At 39.7% G+C, this 21,082-nt stretch overlaps 1 long non-coding RNA gene across 1 annotated transcript in view; it reads left to right on the forward strand.

Moving 5' to 3' along the window:
* LOC104661854 overlaps positions 1-20,468 on the forward strand; it is a 101,210-nt gene extending 80,742 nt beyond the window's left edge. Inside the window, exons 2-3 of the long non-coding RNA XR_004058462.1 lie at positions 14,559-14,686; positions 19,769-20,468. This is a non-coding gene — a long non-coding RNA (uncharacterized LOC104661854). The remainder of the gene's footprint in view (positions 1-14,558; positions 14,687-19,768) is intronic.
* The last annotated feature ends 614 nt before the right edge of the window (positions 20,469-21,082 follow it).

Consider the following 21,082-nt stretch of genomic DNA (forward strand, 5'->3'; position numbering starts at 1 on the left):
ATGAGAATTCTGATACATAGCTGGACACTCAGAAGTACAGGTTAAAGCAGGGAGATTCCTGTGAGATAGAGGCCTCAACCTGTGAGGGCTCCATCTCACAAGATTTAGCACACTAGATCTTGTGAGATATGATCTTGTGCTATCTCATAAGATCTGACACTATCTAGCCCAACTAAATACTCTCAGAATTGAATTGAATAATAGAATACCCAGTTTGTGTCCACTGAAGAATTGCTTGGTGTGTGCAGAAATAATCCTCACCTATTAATAGTAGATGTGCAGTGTTCTGTGCTGTGTTAGGTGAGCATAGAGGGAAAAAAAGTTTTTCTTTTCCTCTAAGTTTCTCTGAAATCCCTTTCAAAACCACAACAGTCTTTTCTTTGCAGAAACATGGAAGCTGATCATAAAATTGGAAAAGTGGGGCTCAGTATTGCCAAAACAATCTAGACAGAGCAGAGGAAATTTGGAGAACCACACTTCCTGTTTTCACAAATTACTACAAAGCTATAGTAATTAATACAAAGTGCTACTGTCATAAGGGTAGACCTATATAAGGTAATATAATAGAATTCAGAGTCCAGAAATTAACCCATACATTAATGTTCAATTGATCTTAGAAAGGATTTGCCAGGACCATTTAATGGGGAAGGAATAGCCTTTTCAACAAATAGTCCTGGATCAAATGGATATGCACATAAAAAATAATGGAGTTGCACTCATATTTCAAATGTATAGAAATTAACTAAAAGTAGATCAAAGACTTGAATGTGAGAAATAAAAGTATAAAATTTTTAGATTAAAAGTGAAAATTTTAATGACATTTGATTAGGCACATTTTTTTCTAAACTATGTTATTTTCAATTATGCAGTAATCATTTTGTCCTACCATTAAATATTATTTTAAAATATTATTTTAATGACAGTATACTAGTCCTTCCTCTTAATATAAATTATTTAATCATTTCCCTATTATTGGGCATTTAGAAATTTTTGAAAATTTTCCTATCATAGTGTTTTGATGAACAATGATACACATCAAACTGTTTGTATTTCCATTTATAAAAATTTATAAAAGATTCCCAAAAGCGAAATAACTTACATTAACTTTTTTTTAAGGTGGAGGTAGTATAGGAAAAAATATATTTTTTTTATTTTTTTAAATTATATTTTATGTCACTCATAGGTGGGAATTGAACAATGAGAACACTTGGATACAGGAAGGGGAATATCACACACCGGGGCCTGTTGTGGGATGGGGGGAGGGGGGAGGGATAGCATTAGGAGATATACCTAATGTAAATGATGAGTTAATGGTTGCAACACACCAACATGACACATGGATACATATGTAACAAACCTGCACGTTGTGCACATGTACCCTAGGCACCTTTTTAAAGTATGACACAAAGATCAAGCAAGAAATGACAAAATAGATAACTTTGACTTAAAAATTTATTTTGTACATTGAAGGACACTATCATGAAAAGACAATCCACAGAATTAGAGAAAATATTTTCAAACCATCAATATATCTGATTAGAGTCTAGTGAACATAACATATAATGAACACTTAAAACAACAATAAAAAGAGAAAAACAAAAATAATTTAGTCAATTAAAGAATAACCAAATTATTTGAATAGATGCTTCTCCAAAGAAGACATATATATATGAGACAAATGAACACACAAAAATATGTTCAACATCATTAATCATATAGGGAAATGCAAACCAATAAGATGCTCTTATATCTATTGGGATGGCTAGAAATATTTTAATAAGGAAATAAATGGCATTGGTGATTTGGCAAAATTTGAATCCTCATATATTGAAGGAGGGAATGTAAAATAGTGCAGCTGCTATGGAAAATACTTTCACAGTTTATAAAATAATTCACTGTAGGATGCCAATGTGACCTATCAATTCTAATCCTAACTCTATAACCATAAGAATTGAAACCATATGTTCAAACAAAATCTTGTACACAAAAAATATGTCTATCAATGGTTAAACAAAATGTGATATAGCAAAACAATAATATATTGGGCCATAAAATTAAATTAATTACTGCTATGTGCTCCAAAATGGATGAATGTTGAAAAGATGCTCCCTGGAAGAAAAAGGATGTCAAGAGTAGGCAATTTCATGGAGACAGAAAGTAGATAAATGTTTGCCAACGACTTAGAGATGAAGATTATTGAGAGTATATGTTAATGAACATGAGAGTATGGAAATATTCTCTAATTAGATTGTGGTAATAGTTGCACAACATTGTGAATATACTGAAAACTGCTGAAGTTCACATTTTAAAATAGTAAAATCTATGTTACATATCAATAATAGAAAAGAGAAAAATAATATACTCTAATATATTTCACATTGTACATGCATACCAGTAGGCTGTATGACTGCATTCATTTTATTTTATTTGTATAAACTTATGGGGTACCAGTGTAATAATATTACATGGATATGTTGTATACTGGTGAAGTCAGGGCTTTTAGTATATCCATCACCAGAATAATGTACATTTTATCCATTAATTAATGTTTCATCTTCTAAATCCCCAACCTTGAGTGTACACTGTGTATTATTCTACACTCTAAGTCCGTGTTTACATGTCATTTATCTCCTGCTTATAAGTGAGAACATGAGGTGTCTGTCTTCCTGTGTCTTACTTCCTGGGCCTCTTGAAGACAGCATAGTCTTAGGTCTTGTTTCTTTATTTACCTTGCCACTCTGTGACTTTTAATTGGGGCATTTAGCATATTTACATTCAAAGTTAGTATTCATGTGTGGATTTGATTCTGTCATCATAATATTAGCTGGTTATTTTGCAGACTTATTTATGTGTCACTTGCTTATAGTGTCACTGGTGTGTTTTTACATCAGTGTCTTTTTTTTGTGACTGGTAACTGATTTTCTTTTCTACATTTAGTGCTTCCTTCAGGAGCTCTTATAAGGCAGGTCGGCTGATAACAAACTCCCTCTGCATTTGCTTGTCTGAAAAGGATTTTATTTCTCCTTCACTTATGAAGCATAGTTTGGATGGATATGAAATTCTGGGTTTGGAATTTTTTTTAAGAATGTTGAATATTGGTCCTCAATCTCTTCTTGTTTGTAGGGTTTCTGCTGAGAAGTCTGCTGTTAGTCTAATAGACTTCTTTTTGTAGGTGACCTGACCTTTCTCTCTAGCTGCCATTAACATTTTTTTTTTTTTTTTGACCTTGGAGAATTCAATGATTATGTTTCTTGGGGATGATCTTCTTGTAAAGTATCTAACTGGTTCTCTGCATTTCCTGAATTTAAATGTTTGTCTTTCTATCTAGGTTAAGGAAGTTCTTATGGATGATATCCTGAAATATGTTTTCCAAGTGATTCCATTCTCCCTATCTCTTTCATTGCATCATAGATTTGGTCTCTTTACGTAATCCCATACTTCCCAAAGGTTTTGTTCATTCCTTTGCATTCTATATTTGTATGTTCTTGTTTGCCTGTCTTATTCCAAAAAGATAGGCTTCATGCTCTGAGATTCTTTCTTTCCACTTGGTCTATTCTGCCACTGATACTTATGATTGCATTGTGAAGTTCTCATAATGTGTTTTTCAGCTCTATCAGGACAGTAATGTTATTTCCTATACTGGCTATTTTGTCTGTCAACTTCTTAATTGTTTTATTATGATCTTTAGCTTCCTTGGATTGGGTTTCAGTGTACTCCTGTAGCTCAATGATCTTCATTCCTATTCATATTCTGAATTATATTTTTGCCCTTTCAGCCATCTCAACCTGGTTCAGAATTCTTGCAGGAGAGGTGATGTGGTCATTTGGAGGACAGAAGGTACCCAGGCTTTTTGAGTTGTCAGGATTCTTGGGTTGATTCTTTCTCTTCTTTCTGTGCTTATCTTCCTACAATCTTTGCTGTTGCTCTCTTTATTTTATCCTATCTAATTACTTTGAGGGCTTGATTGTGGTATAAGTTGGATGCAGCTGTTGATTAAAAGAGTCAAACTCCATAAAATATTTGAAGAGATTTGTCCTGAGCCCAATATGAGTGACCATGGCCTGTGATACAGCTCTCAGGAGGTCCTGAGAACATGTGTCCAAGGTGGTTGGGGTGCAGCTTGGTTTTATACATTTTAGGGAGGCATGAAACATCAATCAAATACATTTGAGAAATACTGTGGTTTGGTCAAGAAAGACAGGAAAATTCGAAGAAGGGGCTTCCAGGCTATAGGTAAATTTAAACATTTTCTTGTTTACTATTGGTCGAGTTTGTGTAAAGACCTGGGATTAGTAGAAAGGAAATGTTCAGGTTAAGATAAAAGATTATGGAGAACAGGGTTTCTGAAGTCTCATAGTGGCTGCCCTTAGAGACAATAGATGACAAATATTCCCTATTCAGATCTTTAAAAGGTGCTAGAATCTCAGTTAATATCTTCAGGATTGGGAGGGCCTGGAAGAAAAAGATCTAGCTGTATTATTAGAGAGTTTTTACATATTCAAATTTCCACCATAAAGGATGGCTTTGAAGGGCCATTTCAAAATATGACAAAGAAGCATTTTGGGGTAAAATATTCTGATTTTCTTCTTTGTCACATAAGGTTATGTGAGAGTCAGATTGGAAAGTAAGTCACGATATATAGGGTTAAATAAAGCCCATCAGATGATAATTTATGTAGGGTATGACTCCTCAGATCCCTTACATAGGAATTTGGACAAGATTAAGAAAAAAACCAGATCTTAGTCCTTACAGCCAACTGGCTTCATTTCTGAAAGATTTTAGGTGGCCAGCGCTTACCTCCCAACTTTTGGACTGCATTCTCTAACTGTGGGGAACTTGTATTCATTCTCAACTTTGTTCCCTGCCTCCTTGAATTTAGGAATTTACTGCATAATGAGGGCCAACGTGCTCCTAGACTGCTGTTCACTACACTCCAATGGGTAGTGTCAGCCAAACCTTTTTATAGTATGTTTACAGCCAGATTCTTCCTCATTCACACATGCCAGCAGCAGCAGTAGCAGCAGCTGCAGCAGTGTGGTAAGGTGGTCCCAGGGTGCCTGCCTCCCTGCAAATATTTACCACAGTGGTGAAGGCAACGCAGGGTGGGAGGGAGGTACAGGCAGCGCCTGATGGTGGCCGTGGTCATGCTGGCAATGTTGTTGGCTCAGATGTTAGTTCATGGGGCACGTGGTCATGCTAGAGATGGTGCTGGCTCAAGGGTGGGCTTCTGGCAGGCACAAGTCTGGGTGCCTTCTCAGTGCTCCACAATCAGGAGTGGCTGCTCAGGGCAGGGAAGTATCCACTGTTTTCTGTTCAATGTTAGTGCAAGAGTAAGTTACTGGCAGGGGTGGGAGTGGCTGGCTCTGTGTCTGCCAAGGCTCTATTTACAATGGTGTTTGGTGAGTGGAGGGGGTCATACTGCACTCCTGCACACTGGCAGGGCAAGGAAACCTGTGCAGAAGCTTTTTAGTTTAAGTGCCATTTGTCTCTTTCTGATTTTGTTGCCCATCCTATTGATGTCTTAATCATTAATCATTTGCCTAAACTAATATCCAGAAGAGATTTTCCTGGATTCCCTTCTAGTATTTAATCGTTTCATTCATGTCTCATATTTAAGTCTTTTTTTTTTTTTTTTTTTTTTTTTTTGAGACAGAGTCTCAGTCTGTTGCCCATGCTGGAGTGCAGCAATTTTGGCTCACTGCAACCTTGACATCATGGACTTATGTAATCCTCCCACCCCAGCCTCCCAAGTAACTAGGACTACAGGCGTGCACCAACATGCCTGGCTAATGTTTGTATCTTTTTGGTAGAAATGGAGTTTTGCCATGTTGCCCAGGCTGGTCTCAAACTCCTGGACTCAAGCAATCTTCTCCCCTCAGCCTCCCAAAGTGCTAGGATTACAGGCATGAACCACTGCACCCAATTATATTTAAGTATTTAATCCACCCTGAGTTGATTTTTGTATATAGTGAGAGATTGGACTCCAGTTTCATTCATCTAAATATGACAATCTAATTCTTCCATCACCATTGATTGAAAGGAGTGTCATTCTTCAATGTATGTTCTTGTCAACTTTGTCAGAGATCAGTTGGCTATAGACATGTGGCTTTATTTCTGGGTCCTCTATTCTGATCCATTAACATATGTGTCTATTTCCATACCAGTTTCATGCTGTTTGGTTACTATAGCCTTGTAGCATAATTTAAAGTCAGGCAATGTGATGCTTCCACCTTTGTTCTTTTCACTTAGGATTCCTTTGGCCATTTACACACTTTTCTGGTTTTGTGTGAATTTCACTATTGTTTTACTAATTCTGTGAAAGAATAACATTTATATTTTGACATGATTGGATTTAATCTCTAGATTGTTTGGGTCAGTATGGTCATTTTAACTATATTATTTTTTCCAATTCATGAGCATGAGATGTTTTTCCATTTGTATTATCTATAATTTATTTTGTCAGTGTTTTGCAGTTTTTCTTTCACCTTCTTGGTTAAATATATTCCTGAGTATTTATTGTAGATATTGTGAATGGAATTTCCTTCTTGAGTTGGTTCTCAGCTAAGATTATTGTTGTATAAATAGGATACTGATTTTTATACCTTTCTTTTGTATCCTAAATCTGTATTGAACTCATATATCAAGTCTAGGAGATTTTTGTTTGAATCTTTAGGATTTTATAGATATATAAGCATAACATCTGCAAATAGCAATAATATTACTTCCTCTTGTCCAACTTAGATGGCTTTGAGTTCTTTCTCTTTCCTGAATGATCTGGCTAGGACTTTTAGTTCTATATTTCATATGAGTGGTGAAAGTTGCATTCTTGACTTATTTAAGTTCTTAGAGGAAAAGCTTTCAACTTTTCTCTATTGACTATGATGTTGGTTTTGCAGTTCTTGTATATGGTCTTTGTCATTTTGAGTTATGTTCTTTTTATAGTTTATTGAGGATTTTATCATGAAGGGATGCTGAATTTTATGAAAAGTTTTCTCTGTGTATATTGAGATGATCATATGATTTTTAGTCTCAATTATTTTTATATAATGTATCACATGCATTGATGTTTGTATATTGAACCATCCTTTCATCTATGTTATAAAACCCACTTGATCATTGTGTAGTATCTCTGTGCTGTGATGTTGGATTTGGTTCACTAGTATTTTGTTGAAGATTTTTGCTTCAGTGTTCATCAGTGTTATTGGTCTGTACTTTTTCTGGTTTCTATTTTCTGTGTCCTTGTTTGGTTTTTATATCAGGATGATACTGGCTTCATAGATTTAAGTAAGGGAACTTCTCTCCTCCTCACATTTTTGGAACAATTTCAGGAGTATTGGTATTAATTCTTCTTTGTAGGTTTGGTAGAATTCAGTTGTGAATCTGTATGGGTATGGATTTTTTTGTTTTGAGTTTTTTTTTTTTTTTTTTTGTTATTATTACTGTTCCAATCTCCTTCTTCATTGTTGGTCTGTTCTGGATTTCTATTAATTTCTGTTACAGTTTCTGTGAGGTTTGTTGTGTCCCAAAATGTATCTATTGTCTTTAGGTTGTTAAGTTTGTGAGCATTTGTTGTTCAAAATAGTATCTGATGATCATTTTTATGTGTGTGTTATGAATTGTAGTAGTTAATCTAGCTAGTGGTTTATCAGTTCCTTTTTTGTTTTGAAGAACCAGTTTTTTGTTTTATTGATTCCTTTGTATTGGTTTGGTTTTTGATGTAGTTTATTTAGTTCTGCCCTGATTTATTTATTTATTTATTTGTTTGTTTGTTTATTTTCTTCTGCTAATTTTGGGTTTGTTCTTGGATTGGTGGTTCCTTGAGGTGTGACATTAGGTTGTTATTTTTTGATTGTTCTACTTCGTTGATGTAGGCATTTACTGCTATAAACTTTCTTCATAGCACTGGCTTTGCTATATCCCAGAAGTTCTGGTATATATTTCCATATTTATTCATTTCAAAGATTTTCTTAAATTTCTCTCTTAACTTTATTGACCTAAATATTCAGTAGTGTGTTGTTTAATTCCCATGCATTTGTATATTTTCAGTGTTTCCTCTCGGTATTTCTGTTTTTTCCACTGTGATCTGAGGAGATACTTGATATGATTACAGTTTTTAAAAATGTGTTAAGACTTGTTTTGTGGCCTAACATATGACCTGTCTTGGAGAAAGTTCCATGTGCAATGAGAAGAATGAATGTATATTCTGCAGTTGTTGGGTAGAATTTTGTATAAATGCCTGTTAGGTCCATTTGGTCTAAAATTCAACATAAATCCAAAGTTTCCTTGTTGATATTTTTTGTCTCATTGATCGGTCTAGTGCGGTAAGTGGGACACTGAAGTCCCCCATTATTAATGAATTGCTGTATATCTTTTCTTTAGGTCTACTAATATTTGTTTATGAATGTGGGAGCTTTGGTGTTGGGTGCTTATAAATTTAGAATTGTTATATCCTCTTACTGAATTGATTACTTGGTCATATCTTTTGTAATATGATTGTCTTTTTTTACTGTTTCTGATTTAAAGACTGTTTTATCTGATATAAATATAGTGACTCCTGCTTTCTGTTTCTATTTGCACATAATATTTTTTCACACCTTACTTTCAGTCTAAATGTATCTTTACAGGTAAACTGAGTTTCTTGTAAGCTTGATATGGTTGGATCATGATTTTCTAAATCCATTTTGTTAATCTGTCTTTTAAGTGGAGCATTGAATCCATTTATATTTAGGGTTAATAATGATATGTTACATTTAGTTACTGTCATATTGTTAAAAAATAAAAATGTATAAAAGTATTATCCAGCTGTTTTATAAATTATTTATTTTTCTCTATTAGTCTTTGGTGATATTCTATTGAATCACCATTTGATTTATTTCTCTTCATCCTTTGTGTGATGGTTTTATAATACCTGTGAGGTATGTTTTTCTGGGTGTTTTTGTGATGGTGAATATTGACTTTTAATTTCCATGTTTAGGATTCCTTTGGACATTTCTCGTAAGTTAGTGCAGTGGTGATGAATTTCTTCAGCATTTGCTTCTCTGGAAATTATTTCTCCTTCTTTGAAGCTTAATCTAACTGGATATAAAATTGTTGATTGCAGCTTTTTCTTAAGCATTTGATAATACTATCCCATTCTGTTCTGACTTTTAAGTTTTCTGCTAGTATGTCTTCACTTAGTCTGATAGGGTTTCCTTGTGGGTCAGTAGACACTTTTCTCTTGATAATTTTACAATTCTTTTTTCACACTTTTTTAGACAGTCTGATGAGCGTATGCTAATTCCTTTTTATAATGTATTTTCCAAGAGATTGTTGGTCCCCCCGTATGTGTATGTCTACATTTCTTTGCATAATCTGGAAGCTTTCATCAATTATTTCTTTAAATAGGTTTTCTATCATTTAAAAATTTTTTATTCCTTTTTGGGAATACAAACAATTTGAAAGTTTGGTAGCTCTTAGTCCTATGAGTCTTGAAGGCCTTTCTCATTCTGTTTTATTCTTTTTAAAAGTATTTGTCTTCATGGACTATTTCAACACACATGTCTTCAAGTTCTGAGATTCTTTATTTTGCTTGTTCTGATACATTGTTGAAAAATTTGGCATGATTTCTTAAAGATTTTTATATTCTTGATAAGTTGATTGTTTATATTCTGAATTGATTTTGTATTTCTTTGTATTGGTTTCAGATATTTTCTTGCATTTCATTGAGCTTTTTAAAAATCAATATTCTGACTTACATATTTGGCATTTTGAGGATTTTTTGTTAGAATCTATTGCTAGAGAATTATTGTGATCCTTTGAAAGTGTCATAATACCTTGATTTTTCATGATCCTTGTATCTTTACATTGATCTCTGCATATCTGGAGTATCAGTCTTTTATTATTTTCGAATTTACTTTCATGGAGAAGGCTATTCTTGATGTGACTTTGGTGTATGTTGTGTAAGGCTGTTTGGCTGTGTGCAGTGGCAAAGATCGTATTATTTCCTTGCTTATAAATACCCTTAATACAATCTTTCTCAAATGTCAGGTATACTAAATGGGTGAATGCGTTCATGATTTCCTGAACTGAACAGCTGGGGTGGCATGGCTTATGCAGGTAGCAGTGGTCATAAAAACATTTTGTCATTCCTGAGTGTTGTGCTCTTATGTCAGCTGTTATTGTAATGGGCTGTGCAGGTTCACCTGCATGCCAGTAGTTGGTGCCTGCAGGTTAGAGCCAGCTAAAGTGGTAGCAGAAGTGTTTATGCCCAACCTCTTTATCTGAGAAAATTGCTCAAGTGGCCCAGGTGGTGCATTATACTATGGAATGTTCAGGGGCATGAATCTCATGTTATGCCTTGGGTTGGAGTTGAAACTAAGTGGAACCAGGCATGGGAAGCCTACACTTATTTTCCTCAATGGTGGATTAAAGCACATTCTTAGCCAGTGGAAGTGAAATGTGTTTCCCCCTCACACCCCAGACCTGACATCATTCACTCTCCTGTACCAATTGTGGTAGGCAGTTTGGATATTTGGCTAGTCACTGCAATTTGCTTCTACTTTCCAACAAAATCCCTAGTATTAGAAGTCACTGACTTGGTCAATACCATGCCTCCCAGGCAATTCTCCTCCTGCTCTGGTCTTAGAAGAGAAACTCAGTTCTGGTACCAGTAGCTGGAGTCCACACTACACTCCTATCTCTGTTCTGACTGTGGGAGCTCCTCCCCTTTCAGCCCTAGTTGTCCATGCCCCAGTGAAAATCTCGGTAATGCCAAAGACTGCCACTGCTGCAAGCTCCCTTGACCCCACAGAGCTTACTAAGAGCTAAAATCTAGACTGTCATTTTTCTTTAGGTACCCAAGTCTGGAGAAGTACATGGAACACTTTCCAGAGAAGTTCCTTCTTTTAGTCTCCCAGCCATTACCCAAGTTAGAGCTAGGGATTCAGAGTTAAGGTGCTCTCCTGTGGCCTGGATTTCACCATTCCCCAGTGGAAAAGTGGACTGCAGAGAACCATTCATTCATGCTCTCCCATACTGGGGATTCGTACCCAGTATTTAGCTGGTCCCAGCCAAGAGAACTTCATGCCCTCCTTCTGTTTCCCAGATTCAGAATTTTTTTTTCATTTTTCTGCTTAACTGATGTGTTCCTTGTTGTATAATTTTCAGAGAAGAACCGCTATTTTTGCTCGTCTAAATGGATTAGGCATGTTGGAAAAACCTCTAGTCATTAATCTTGAGGAAAATAAAGTATGTGTATATTTCTTAGACTCATCTTCTATATTGTTTTTAAAATAGACTTTTTGAAATACTGCTTTTAGTGCTTGTCCAATTTTTAATTATTTTTCATTTTTATTTCTTTGTATTGGCAACATTGGGATAAATATTTTCCTTGTTTCTTTTTCATTTAAATGAATTGCAAGCTAGTGTCAAAATTTTACCACACATATTTGTTCTTCCAATCCGAGAGGTTTTATTTCACCCTACCATTGATTTATAGATAACACAGACAACTGCTGGGTTGTTAGAAATAAATATTCACTTTGTTGTATCATTTGCTCATTTCATTTCAGAAATTGATCCGTTATTATTTTACTCAAACATTTTATTATAAAATATTTAAATGTTCAGAAATATTGAAAGAATTAGGTTTTGAACATCCAAATATTCACAACCAACCTTCTAAGATTAACATTTTACTATAATTGATTATTTATCATATTTATGTATTTATATCACTATTAATTTATTAATACACCTTTTTATCTTTGCAAAATAATATTTAACATTAATAATGAAATATTTCAAACAGGCACAATAGTAAAGGGATTAACATAAATTCCTAAATGCATACCATCCAACTATTAAATTCTAACATTTTTATACTTGCTTTAGCTTCTCTTTAAACAAATAATTCATTACAAATGAAATTAAAACATGTTTTGTGCTATAATGTGATCCCATTTCCCTCTCCTTCTTATGTTTATCTTTCCATGTATATTATTAAGATCCTAGTACATATTTTAGTATATAAAAATAACATTTATGTTGTTTTGAAGTTTTCAGTATTTACCAAAACAATTTCATTTTTTATATTATCCTGGGGTGTTCCGCCCAATATTTTGTCTGTGAAATTGATGCATGTTGATCGTGTTAGCCTATCACACCATTTTGCAGACTGCCACCATTTTACAACTCCGGTCAGAGTGGAAAATTCCACCGGGGCCTGAGCTGTGAGAAACATCCTGTTGGAAAGGTCCCAGACCTAAACCCTGACGGCAATAAATTCATCCTGTCAGGTTCCACGTCTAACCCTGACTGCAGTAAATTCCTTCCTTTATCAACAGCCGAACACACCGCCCCCGCCCCATTTTCTCAACCATCCCCAACCTCTCCTGCCCAGGCCTAGAACTGCCCCAACCTGTAAGAAGGACTGGGGCTCCGATGCTGGCTGCAGGCCTTTCTCCCAATAAACCTGTGTTGCCCTTGAGCCGCCTCTACTCCATTCCTTTCTCCCTGTCGTTCTAACATTTGGTGCCAAAACCTGGGATGGGGTCTGGATCCCACAACGGAGAGGTACTTCCTTGCAACCTGGGAAGGAAGAGGCAGCGGCAGCTCGCATTGGGCTAATCCCCAAATCCTGATTGGCCTCCGGTTCCAAGCCCTGTCCATTTTTGTCTTTCTATGGAGGAATCTTTTCTCTTGGCCCCATCTTCCCACCGCTTTCTCCTTCCCCCTCTTTCCTCTCTGTGGCACTGGCAAGGACCACTCCCATTGCATCCAACACCAGCCTCCAATGGTGGGTGAGTTTCCTTTTCCACCCTCTGGATTCCTCTCTTATTTCTACCTGTTAGCTAGAAAACCCCAGTGCCAGGTAAGAGGATTCCCCGGTCACCGCTGGGTGACTCTGGCCTGCCTTCTCAGGGGATACCCTCAGAATGCTCATGGTCTGACCACTCTGGTTTCTGGGGGAACATGAAGAGCTGCGAGGGGCACCCTGGCTCTTCTCCATCCCTTCTCATGGTTGGAATTGGGATACTCACTCCCCTACTTCAGATTTTTCACCGTCCCAGCCACTCACATGGGACAGGGCTCCTGGAAATCCCCTCAAGACACCCCTGTCAGATGTCTCATCTGGAACCTCTGAACACTGGGATTGGCAGACTCCATTAAAACTAATGCCTTATTTTCCTTTGTAATGTGGCCTGGCCCCAGTATAAGCTGGACAATGATGGCTGCTGGACCAAATGGGACTTTTGACTTTCAAATTCAACATGATTTAGAAAATTTCCTCCAGAACAATGGCAAGTGGTCCGAGATGCCCTATATCCAGGTTTTTGCCAGTTCCCTCTGTCAGCCCTGTTCACCTTACCAGCTGCTGCTCTTAAACAAGAAATCTGCCAAAATGCCTCCCCTTCCAGACAAGCCCTCCTCCTCCTCCTCCGATTTTTATCCAGCTGACGAATCCCTACCTGCCCCCCAGCCCCACTCCCACCACCATCTCCTCCTCCTTCCTCTTCGGCTCCACCACCCACTTATTCCTATCTCTCATCTCTACCCTTTCCCCACCATAACTGATCTCATTCCCAGCCTCCTTCTGCTGCTGAAAATCAGGCACAGGCCCAGAGGCCCTCTAACGTCCTCCTCTTGTGAGAAGTTATGGAGACTGAAGGCATAGTCTGAGTTCATGTTCCCTTCTCCGTAGCTGATGTCTCTCAGATTGAAAAGAAACTTTGCTCCTTTTCCACAGACCCCACATCCTTCCACAAGGAATTTCTGTATATCACTCAATCTTACAACCTTACCTAGCATGACATTTATGTCATCCTCTCCTCCTCCCTCACCCTGAAGAACAGGGAACAATTCTGGATCAGGCCCAAGCAGACACCCTCCACTGACAAGATGCTGCCTATAACCCAATCACGACCCTAGCTATTCCCAGAGCTGACCCCAATTGGGATTATCAGGTGGCTTCTGCAGACAGACAGAAACTAGGCCATATGATAACATGCCTCCTAACTGGCATGAATAAAACTGCCCTTAAGGCTATCATGTATGAAAAGATAAAGAAATCACTCAACGCCCCTGACAAAAACCCTGCTCCTTTTTTCTTCCACCTTTCAGAGACCATGATTAAATATACCACCTTAAGCCCTGACACTGTTGAGGACAGAATCTACCTCCACTTACACTTCATTTCCCAGTCAGCCCCCGACATCCAAAAGAAACTCCGAAGACTGGAGTTTCTCAAACCTCAAACCTCCCAAAAAGACTTAATCACAGTAGCCTTCAAGGTCTTTAATAGAGAGGAAGAAATAAAACCCCAAAGTTTAAAAGAGACCAGGCTAAATACCAGATGCTGGCAGCTGCCATACAACAGGATTCCCCAATGCATACAAAAATCCTTAACCTCATGACAGTCCCCATCAGGAGCCTGTTTTAAGTGTAGCCAACAGGGTCCCTGGGCAAGAGTCTGCCCCAATCTCATACTGCCCTCAAAACCTTGCCCCATCTGTGATATCAAAGGACAGTGGAAGTCAGATTGCGCTCAACAAGACTCTTCACCCTGCTTGCGCAAACAGGTCCCACAACCCAGGTTCCAGTCTGGCAAGCATTCTAGACCTGGCTGCTGAAGACTGACGGGGTCCAGGGTCTGCTGCCCCCACCGCCTTCACCACCTCAGAACCCAGGGTAACGCTGTCAGTCTCTGGTAAGCCCATGCTCTTCCTTTTAGATCTGGGAACTAGTTACTCAGTTTTATCAGAATATTCTTGACCCCTCCTCAGTTCTTCTATCTCTATTGTGAGAGTCAATGGAATCCCCTCTAGGCACAGATTGGTCCCCTATTATGCAACCTATTCAATACCCCCTTCATCCACTCCTTCCTAGTTATCCCTTAGTGTCCTACCCCTATCTTGGGGTGGAACATACTGAGTAAATTCCAAGCCTCCATACAACTAGCCTCCTCCAATTCTACCCCTTTTGCTTTACTCTGCTGCCCAGATGCTTCCCTCTCCTCCCCCTCATCTTCGCTATCCATATGTTACCTTCTGTCAATCCTGAAGTGTGGAACGTTTCTAAACCCACAATAGCCACACATCACATCCCAGTCAAAATAACCTACCAAGACTCCTCCATTTTCCTTCATCAGCCTCAATATCCCCTTTGCCCAGCCAGCCTCAGGGGCCTCAATCCTGTTATCTGTAAGCTTTTACAAGCTCAGATTCTCAAACCTGTTAGCTCTCCCCACAACACCCTTGTTTTGGCTGTCAAAAAAACAGACAGATTTTGCCACTTGGTCCAGGATCTCCATGTCATTTACCAAGTGGAGGTACCAACCTATCCAGTGGTCCACAACCCCTATACTCTACTCTCCCATATGCCCCCATCTACCACACACTTCTCTGTATTGGATCTAAGGGACTTTTTTTTTTTTTTTTTTTTTTTTTTTTTAACTATTCCCTTGGCTCTGGCTTCCCAAAGTCTTTTTGCTTTCACCTAGTCAGACCCAGATACTCACACATCTACCTAACCAACAGTTCGTACTCCCACAGTATTTCTGGGATAGCCCCCTCCTATTTGAGCAGGCTCTCACTGAGGATCTAACTGAGCTTCCCCTTGCTCCTAGCAACCTCCTTCAATACATTGATGACCTCTTTCTATGTTGTCCCTCCTTTGATCTATCCATCAACACATCACCCAACTTCTAAATTTCCTCCATGGCCAGGGATATCAGGTTTTACCTACAAAGGTTCAAGTAGCCCAAACCCAAGTCACTTACCTTGGACTCACCCTAACCCCTAATTCTTGAGCCATGCTATCCCAATGGAAGGAACTAATACAGGATATGCCCCTTCACCACACCAAGAAGGACCCTTCCTTTTAGGGCCTTGTGGGGTACTTCCAGCTACGGATCATTAACTTTGGCCAGTTGACCAAACCACTCTGCATGGCATCATGTGGGTCCATCCTAGAACATTTGGACTCAGCTTGCCCATTAACTCCCACTTGTAAAAACTGAAAGATGTCCTTTTAATGTCCCAGCACTAGGACTGCCCAACCCCACTAAACTCTTTACCCTATATGTTCATTGTAATTAAGGCCTTGCCCGTGGACTTCTCTGCCAAACCCATGGCAACACTCCACAAGCCATTGCATACTTCTGAAAATAACTGGACTCTGTCATCCAAGGCTGGCCTCCATGCTTGAAAGTTCTGGGTGCAGCTACATTGCTGTCCTCAGACGCACAAAAACTCACCCTCTACTAGCACATCACTATTACATCTTCCCATAACTTATGGGACCTCATGAGCCATCGATCTCTTCTTTTCCTCCCGCCATCCAGCTTACAACAACCCTCTAACACCTTCCAGAGATGTAAAATTCTAAATCCAACCACCCTCCTCCCTATAAGTACTTCCAATTCTGAATCCCCCACTCTTGCCTGGACCTCTTAGCCTCCCTCTTCTCCCCTTTCCAGCACATTTCAGAAGCCCCTTTGTGGAAGGAACCCACATGGTTCATGGACAGAAGCTCTTTTAAGGAACCATATCTTGCAGCCGGCTATGCCATCATTGCCGAAAACAAACTGCTAGAATCCATTGCTCTCTCACCCCATATCACCTCACAATAAGCGGAACTACTTGCCCTAACCAGGACCCTCACTCTAGCAAAGGGAAAGAGGGTCAACATTTACACTAATTCCAAATATGCATACCACATCCTACAGTCTCACGCTGTAATCTGCCCGGAAAGGGGATTTTCTAACTACCAAAAGAACCGCCATAATAAATGGCAAACTCATACACAAGCTGATGGAGGCAGCTAAACTGCCACTAGAGACTGCCATTATCCATTGCAAGGGACACTAAAAGGCTACAGATGCCATAACCAAGGGAAACTTTTTAGCAGATGCGGCAGCCTGGAAGTCAGCCCTTAGAACACCATTGTTATTGCCCATTTTCCCTAGAATACACCCAAGAAGAAAAAGGTGCCTTGCTGGCTCCAGGGCTGTTCATAAGGAAAGCTGATTTTACTTAGACTACAAACTCATCCTACCCAAGACCCAAAAACTTTCTGTTCTCACCCACATCCATAAACAATTCCATGTGGGTTATCTCCCCTTGCCCAATTTCTAAAAACCTGTATACATTCCCTTACGATGGCCGTCAGCTTGGATCGCCTCACTAAACGTTGCTCTGCCTGCAGTCAGACTACTCCTCAGGGACCCTTAGACCACCTCCTTTTCCCTCCCTTCAGACCCAAAGGCCAGTTGCTGGGACAGGATTAGCAAATTGACTTCACTCATATGCTACCCCATAAAGAAAGTCTGATATCTCCTCACTATGGTAGATACCTTTTCAGGTGGATAGAAGCCTTTCTTACTACCACTGAAAAGGCCTATACCTTCATCACACACATCATCCCTTGATTCAGCCTCCCCTCTATACAATTGGATGATTGACCAGCATTTATTTCCCAAGTCACTCAACAGGTTTCTAAGGCTTTAAACATCATATGGGTTTTTCACAGTCTCCATCACCCCCAATCCTCAGGTAAATTTGAACAGGCGAATGCCCTCTTAAAACAACAGTTAACGAAACTTTTCCTAGAGATCAAAATGAAAACTAATTATCACTTCTTCTCTTGGCCCTCATGTGCCTCAGGGCCCTCCCCCAAAAACCTCTAAATCTAAGTCCTTTTGAACTTACATATGGACATTCTTTCATCCTACAGAACTTTGCTCCATCCCCTCCCTTATAGGACACCTGGCCAGCACTGCACCTCACTCAACACTTAGTCCAACAGTATGCTGACACTCACCTCCCCAAACCTGAGGATTCTTCCCAACTCACTTTCTTACCCTTACAGCCAGGAGACTGGGTCTGGGTAGCAGACCTCTCCTCCCCTCTCCAACAAAATGGAAGGGTCCCTGTCAGGTTATATTCACCATCCCCGCTGCTGCAAAGTTAACATCCTTTCCCTATTGTCTACACCATTCCAAATTTAAAAAGGCACCCTACCCACCCCGAAGTCTCCTCACCCCAGAAATATTCTTCCTTTCCCACAGGACCAACCTCGCCGTGCCTAACAAGAATTCCAGAGGTCACCCATCCAAAAGGCACTGGCCCATGACACTCTCTACTTCCAATCTTAAATCTTTTACTTCATACCTTGTCTCAGATCTCTCCTGGTACCCCTTCCCCACGCCCTTAGATAATCCATCTCAATTCCTCATGCTAATTGAGGAGCTATGGCTGCAAGGCACCTTCCAGGATTTCACACCTACACAAATCTCCTTTTTCTCCTTTTGCCTTCTCTGCTTATGGGATATTCTGAGTCCCCACCCCCAGTCACTGAGAGCTGGGCCCCCTTCATCAGCCTCACACACCACCTGTTAAGTCAGTCACAATCTCCCCTCTCCTCTAAATGTTGGATTTGTCTTTCTACACACACCCAGTGATTCACGGCTCTTCCGGCCGACCTATTTACGTGGACACAGACCAACATGAGCTTACACATTTTTTACTCGGCTATACCATTCTTGGCTGATTCATCCCTGAAGCCAGTTCATAACCTGGAAACTCAACTGAACACCTTTCCTCCAAACTCAGCTCTCTCAGCATGGTTTCAGGTAGGGCTGTTGCCCTCCTTCACCTAATAGTTTCTGGACTAACATCCACACAAACCAACACAACATCATCTAAACCACCAATGTGAGGGTACCATTTCTACTCAAACTTCCTTCATATCCCCACCCGCCTTATGTCTCAGCCGAACCTACCCTAATCCAGCCCATGCCACAATGATGGGACAGGTTCCCCAGTCCCTATGTGGTCTTATTCTTACCATTGCACTCCCTGTAGACCATCAATTCTACACCCTAATTACAAAATCAGGTCCACCTCTGCCTGGCAGAAGGTGTTATGCTTTTCTGGCTCACCTACCATCCACACATCCCTGCACCTCACCACTGGATCCTCTCTTCTTTCCTACCGTCCAATTCCCGGCTTCCCCCCTGTCAACTCTGCTCTCTATGTCTCCAGTTTAAAGGTGCCCCCTGGAAAAAAAATTTAACAATTCCCTCACCTGCAACTGGTACCTTACAGCCACCACACCAGGGCAGCAATGGCTAGCGGTTGACAAAGACAATTTCTTTCTCTCTCCAAAACCAAACAGCCTTCATCAACTCCCCAGCCAAGGCTCCCTATCAGGCCCTTACAGGTGCCGCTCTGACTGGCAGTTACTCAATTTGGCAGAACGAAAACACCTTTTCATGGCTACCTACCTTCACCTACAACTTCTGCCTGTCCACCCCATCTCTTCTTTTTGTATGATACAAACTGATATCTTTGCCTACCAGCCAACTGGTCAGGAACTTGCACCCTGGTCTTTCAAGCTCCAACCATCAACATCCTACCCCCTAACAAAAGTGTTCTAATTTCTTTAGAAGCCTCTATCTCCTTTTCACCCATAAGAAATAAATGGGCTCTACACCTCATCACCCTGCTAACAGGATTAGGCATCACTGCTGCACTTGGCACTGGAATAGCAGGCATAACCACCTCAATCACCTCATACCAAATGCTATTCACAACCCTTTCTAACACCCTAGAAGATATGCACACTTCCATTATCAGTCTCCAACGACAATTAGACTTCCTCGTGGGAGTCATCCTTCAAAACTGGAGAGCCCTGGACCTACTAACCACTGAGAAAGGGGGTACTTGCATATACTTCCAGGAAGAATGCTCTTTCTGTGTTAATGAATCTGGCGTTGTTCATATCGCAGTTCACAGGTTTCGTGACAGGGCTGCAGAGCTTTGACGTCGTCGCTTACTCCTGGTGGCAAGGATCATCCCTTCCAAGATGGGTACCCTGGGTTGCCCCCTTCCTAGAACCCCTGATCTTCCTCTTCCTGTTACTAATGATTGGGTCATGCATATTTAACCTTGTATCCCGCTTCATTTCCCAAAGACTGAATTCTTTTATTCAGGCAAGCATGCAAAAACACATTGATAATATCCTTCACCTTTGCTACATCTAATACCAGAGCCTACAAGGAAGCCATTCGGAAGCTCCAGAACCCAGGCCCTAATCACGGTGCCCCTATCCAGCAGGAAGCAGCCAGATGATCAACGACGCCCTTTTTCCTTTTTATACTAAAGTAAGAAATAAGAATGTTAGCCCAAGCTGCACTATTTTGCAGACCCCCACCATTTTACAAACTGGTCAGAGTGGAAAATTCCACCAGGGCCTGAGCTGTGAGAAACATCCTGTCAGAGAGGTCCCAGGCCTAACCCCTGACTGCACTAAATTCCTTCATTATCAGCATCCAAACACACCGCCCCCACCCCATTTTCACAACAATCCCAGACCTCTCCTGCCCGGACCTATAACTGGTCCAGCCTGTAAGTGGGAAGGGGGCTCTGGCACTAGCTGGTACCCTCTCTCCGCAGGTCTTTCTCCCAATAAATCTGTGTTGCCATTGAGCTGCTTCTGTTCTGTTCTTTTCTCCCTTTCATTCTAACAGATCAAACTACTTTATTCAATTCTGACTGAGGTATAAATATTCCATTTTATGAAAATAATTATTTAATCCATTTTACTTTAGTTTTTGTCATTTTGTGCTACCACAAACAGTATTCAATAAGCATTTTAGAATATATTTCTTTTTGCACCTGTGCAAAAGTTTTACTTCAATATAAATATCTTAAAGTAAAATTATTTTATTGAAGGACATACATTTGTGTTTTATCCCATGGAACTTGAACAGGAAAAAATGATCTTCAAAATATGGACTCCCAGGAATGTGAGTTTAGTACACCATAGTATAGTAGATCATACTGATTGTTACCAATAAACATAAAGGCAATTGGAAAAATTTAAGATTTTCTACCTAGTACAAGGATGAAATACCAAAGTCTGCATAAAAAAATACACATAGTAGGCCGGGCGCGGTGGCTCAAGCCTGTAATCCCAGCACTTTGGGAGGCCGAGACGGGCGGATCACGAGGTCAGGAGATCGAGACCATGCTGGCTAACACGGTGAAACCCTGTCTCTACTAAAAACTACAAAAAAAAAAAAAAAAAACTAGCCGGGCGA

Source organism: Rhinopithecus roxellana, chromosome 7 (assembly GCF_007565055.1).
Source record: "Rhinopithecus roxellana isolate Shanxi Qingling chromosome 7, ASM756505v1, whole genome shotgun sequence".
In the NCBI taxonomy this organism is placed as follows: domain Eukaryota; kingdom Metazoa; phylum Chordata; class Mammalia; order Primates; family Cercopithecidae; genus Rhinopithecus; species Rhinopithecus roxellana.